The sequence below is a fragment of the Cibotium barometz genome, chromosome 60 (assembly GCF_041138505.1).
Source record: "Cibotium barometz isolate CiBa-2024 chromosome 60, ASM4113850v1, whole genome shotgun sequence".
Classification (NCBI taxonomy): Eukaryota; Viridiplantae; Streptophyta; class Polypodiopsida; order Cyatheales; family Cibotiaceae; genus Cibotium; species Cibotium barometz.
Window position 1 is genome coordinate 8,235,194 of NC_141105.1, and position 5,595 is coordinate 8,240,788.

Consider the following 5,595-nt stretch of genomic DNA (forward strand, 5'->3'; position numbering starts at 1 on the left):
AACATGAGACTTTGATTCAATAACCCTCTGTACATCCGGGTCCCTTTGCAAAGCACGGAGCTCTTCAAGATCATTCATCAAAGCATCAAGATCTTGTTGATCCTTAGCCCTAGCAGACAATGGTGGATTGTCATCTCCCAAAGCCCCAACATGGTCCCTGTCTCTATATGCGGCGAATACGGGTGATAAGAGTCCTCCATAGAATGATATGATTGGCTGGCATTTATCTACCAGATTTTCAAAAAGAAAAGAATTTCCGTGCCCTGGAATCGCTCTCTACCAGCTTCCCAAGTATGATACTGAATTTAGAAGATGGGCTAAACACCCCCCCCCCCCTTCCTTTATGGTTAGATTACCGAAGGAGTCTGCTTCCAAATACAACTTTGCGGGTGCCCAAGGATTCTCCACTGGCTAGCACCTGTTTCTTCCTGCACAGTATGAAAACGAAACAAAACATATGCTGAATTTTGATGTCAATCTTCAGCACCATAGGGCATTCCCAGCATTCAGCACATGTAGGACAACCATGGACAGCCCATAGCACTCCCACATCAGCCCAGGACAGCCCTACATCTGCATCTTCCTCTTGTCTGGCTCACAGAGCAAGTCGACCAGCTCTCAGAAGCCACAAGGGAAGTCGACCAGCAACAGTTCACAAGCCAGATGGCCTCCGATGAATAAAGGATGTCCCTCCCACAAATCGGCCAGCACTTCCTTGCCTCCGGATGCCTTGACCAGCAGTTTCTTAGGGCTGTAAACAGTCGGCCAGCATCAAAAACAGCCACCAGATGAAGTCGACCAACCTTGGCCACACCCTTGGTTGAATTGCGTCGTAGTAGGTAGTGGTAGATGGCTGTAGGAAGTTGTAGAACTAGTCGACCAGCTCCTCCCATGCACCAGAAAGCAGGTGCCTATCCAAAACTGTAGTTCCCTCCACTAATAGAGTCTCCCCGCTGAAAATAGCTTAATCGTGTGCTTTTTCTGGTCCAGAAGGAGGCGCCTACAAGCAATTGGCCCAAATCTTGTCCAGTGCCCATCTATTGGCCACCACGTGTATTAAATTGGTCTTGCCTAGTGTGAATAACTTATAAGTTGTCCGGTCACTTATAAGTGAGTGTGGACTTGCACCCATAATTATTAGTATGTGAAATCATAAAGCTGTAAATTGGGTTTTTGGGGACAGTTACCACCTGCAAAACACATGTAGACCACTTGTCAATCCCAAACAAGTGTGCACATACATGTCCACAGGGTGCCCAGGCGTCCCCGACCCATGGACAACACAGGCAGTAATCTCAGGCATTGTCTAGGCAAACAAAACAAGTCATCCAAACTTAAAATCAAAGTCATGCACATACACATCTGCTTAGTTGTATCAGGTAAAATGTCCAGGGTTCATGATCTTTCCGGAACCTTCCCAGAACATAAATACAGAAGATCACCAGGATAGCTAGTCCCATGGAATCACATCATGTCAGGCTCCATGAGCCATACATGTACACCATGTCAGGTCCCACAAGCCACACATGTACTATCATGTTAGGATCCATGAGCCATACATGTACTGTCATGTCAGCCTCCATATGCCATACAGACACACCATGTCAGGCTCCACCAGCCATACATGTATGTCATGTGAGGCTCCATATGCCACACATGAATAGTAGAAAACAGAAGCTGTGAGGAATTTTGTGACACAATTTCGCCCCAGGACTGATAGTGATTATTTCCCATCTAAACCCACTCCCAAGACTCTTCGAGTGGAAGGCAGTTCCTATAGTTCGGCTTCCCACAAGGAATGATATGCAGATAGCCTCATGGAACATTCATGGTTTAGGGGGGGGTCAGTACTTCAGAGGCGAGCTTCACAGAGCTACAGTTGGGGTTCCATCGACATTCGTTTCCTCTAGGAGCACCACCTCTTTGAGAGGCGTACCTGCCGCTGCGGGAAGATTTTACCAAGGCAAGAGCCACACTTTTTGCTCTCCCTCTTTTGGCCCCTCCGGGATGCAGGGAGGAGTTCGTATTTCTGTCAGTGAGGAGCTCTTATTGGCAGTGATGACAGGCTCAGGTGTCACAGTCTCTGGGTGAGCACAGTGGGTTACCATTTTGATTGGAGAGGATTGTGTGGGCTTCCTCAATGTCTATGCCCCGAATGCCGCAACAAGTAGAGCCATACTCTGGAGCACAATTTGTCGCGCCGTTTCTCAGGAGGTTGACTTTTGGTGCATGGGCGGAGACTTTAACATGATAGAGGCAGCAGAGGACATACTTGGAGGGGCATGCATGGCCACAGTCTCAAGCATAGAGTACTCTACTATATGGGAGGAGTTGATCCTGGCACTCAGGGGACAGGATCCTTGACATCTTCCAGAGTTTGGGCTCAACCCCGAGAGCCTCTGCTTCTCACGGTCTGATAGGAGGAGCACTGGCCCCAACCTCTCAACTTGTCAGATTTTATGTGGATGAATGGGCTTGCTGCCGTGGGGGCATGATTGGCATCTTGGCAGGCACTACTTTTTCGGATCACGCTTCGGTTATTCTGACATTAGAGGACCCCTGGAGGCGGGACAGGCACGCGAGCTCTAGGATTTCGGGTAGCCTTATTTAGGACCTCGAGATTTGCAGCATGATAGAGCAGATTTTGGTGGGATTGGATTTTATTTTAGGCTCTGTTGAGTGCACCTTGGATGCCGGGCCTCAGAGGAGCGGCTTCGGTAGCCATTGGTATGGAACCCCCTCTTCCGTTTACCTAGTGGCCATATGTTGGGGGCCCGACCTCATGTATCATGGGATGTGTTGAGCATAGGACTTGCCAGGTCCCTTGGAGATTGGATTGCACACACGTAGTTACCCCTGGAGGTGCACTGCTGTTCCTCAGGAGTGGGAGACTCCCATCCCAGACTCGACTCCCCCACTGTGGCTAGGCGTGTTTACGAGGCATGATATTCTTGTGAAAGTCCACGGAGCGGATGAAGGCAGTGGTTTGCTCACCTTTTCTATTGGTTCCCATGGCAGATTAGAGAGATTCTAGTCCCCCTTGGAGGATTTCAGTGGTTGCACCTTACAGAGGGTGAGGGTGATTGGATTTCAGGCACGGGATTCGCACATAGACCACCCACTGGCCAAGGTGGCCACAGAGAGATTTTGGTGGCTATGGATATGGGGGAGCCGACCTCTCACGCGCCTCCAGTGGGACCCGGGCAAGTGGACATGGCATGACCCCGCTGATCGAGAGGAGACTTTGGATGCCCCCTTCTTTGCGTATACAACGCAGCTAGGCCGCAAGATTTAGATGCCAGAGATTGGTGGCACCCTGACAGCAGTAGTACATTGGCAGTCACATGGCCTCTCACAGTGCTTCCTCTCAGATTTTTGGAAGAGGCTCGGGGACAGTTTTCGGCCTTGAAAGATCCTCTTTCTCTAGCTGATGACACACAGGAGCTTGGCGGTTGGCACGTGGTTGGCCATTTCTTAGGACTGTTGAGACTGAGATACGTTTTTGTCTATGTGATGAAATCAGGGTGTTTGGTTTGAGACAACTGTGAATGATTGCAAAGTCTTGTGTTTTAAGGTTTTTGTTGTGGTGAATGAGTTGATTTGATAGAGTTTGACGAGGTGAACCCCTGTGGGTGTCAGTCTGATGATTGGGGAGATGGAACTGAGTCAGTGTTGACCTTTTTTTTTTTTCCGAGAAAAGATCCTTTCATTAGTTATATTAAAACGCCCGTAGGGCTACAAAAGATCCTCTCCTGCTCATAAGACAACAGAGCAGAGATCCAAGCAAGGCAGCTAGGGAGACTCTCCCTAGGTGCAGAAAAGTACAAATATCAGTACAAAGAACTGAGGGGCTATATCATACAATAGGAGGGGGGAAAAGCCAAACAGGTGGCCTGTAGTGCGAGCGGGGGGAACCCGCTTGTAGGGTATAGAAGGGGCCGCTGCGCCAAGTGGTGTGAAAGGCCTGGCGCCGCAAGATCGCCTCATCCGAGTCGCCCCAGATGCGGTCATACTGTCCTCGCCGCAGGGTGTGGATCAACTCCTGCCAAATCCCCCGAACAGTCTCTGCTGGTGGCTCCAGTCTCCCCTCAAAGGCCCTGAAACACCGGGCTCTCCAGGTGAACCAGATGGTGAGGCTGCGGAGGAGCTCCCATCGTAGATCCCTCTCCTGTGTCCAACCGGCGGACGAGAAATCCGGTTAAGGAACTAGGCGAGGCTGGCCCCTAATGAATCTGATGGCCTGGCTGTCCTGCTCCGTCTCATAGCCCATAGCAGGCCCTGACGAAGTCGACCAAGCAGCTGCACCCCACGTATACATACCCTCTGGAGAGAGGGGGTCCAGAATGCGCAGCATCCGCAGCCAAATCTGCTGCGCCTGAGGACAGTCCCATAGGCAATGTCTCTGTGTCTCCATAGGGTGGCCACATCGGACGCAGGCTGCCGGAAGACCGCTGTAGACAAGCGGTCAACTGCAGAGCCCCTGTGGGCGACCAGCCACCACTGGAAAGTCGAGATCCTGCGTGCCTGTCGACTAGCCCAGAGCCTGGTCCAAAAATCCTCCAGGAACTCCTGTGAGAGTCCCTGTAGCCGCCAATGCTCCGATGCAGCTGGAGAGACCATCCTCCTCGCCGTCAAAATATGTCGCCCCAACCGAATAGTATACTGGAAAAAGGTGATCTCTGTGGCCTCGGGGGATGCATAAGGATCATGCCATACTATATACGTTATCGTGGTTGCTTGAGGCAGGAGCTTCAGAGATGCCTGGTTGGGGGCAGTATTGATATTTTGATGATGCAGGAGCACCATTTGGGTGAGAGTAGGATCCGGAGATACGGTTTGGTGATGCCTGGTAGATGGGAAACCTTTTGGTCTTTAGGGTTTGGCCCCTTGGGTGGGCAGGGAGGAGTATGTATGGTCATTGCGGATGTATGGCGGTAGGCCATTGTGGATTGCGGGATCATTGTGCCTGCTAGAGCACAGTATGTCATTCTGAGGATGCAGGATGAGCTCTTTGGCGTGCTCAATGTCTATGCGCCCAACCATGCTAGCGCCAGAGCAGAGTTCTGGTGGACCCAGGTTACGGATGCATTGCCAGAGGCCGCACATTGGTGTGTCGGGGGAGACTTCAACATGCTCGAGGACCCGGCCGATAGGGTGGGAGGCAGTCATGTTACAGTGCACGGCACGGAGCTTGCAGCTTGGGAGCGATTTTGCATGACACTGAGGATCACTGATGCATGGCAGCATGAGGCTCTCCCCCGCTCTCAGGACAGTCTTAGTTTCTCTCGGTCGGATCGCCGACAGAAAGGGACTAATCTATCACGGATTGATCGCTTCTATGTGGGCGACAGGTTAGGGGAGCGAGGGGGCTCCGTTGGCATTCTCGCTGGCACCTCTTTTTCAGACCATGCACCAGTTATTTTGACACTTGAGGAGAGGACATGGGAGACCAGCTTGTAGTTGAGGATCCCAGAGAGGGTACTTACAGATCCTAGTCTCGCTGAGGACATTGAGAGGATATGGCATGATAGCCAGAGCTCTGACCACCAGGATGGAGCAGGCCAGTGTGCCCAGGGACTCATCGAGCTCAGCTCT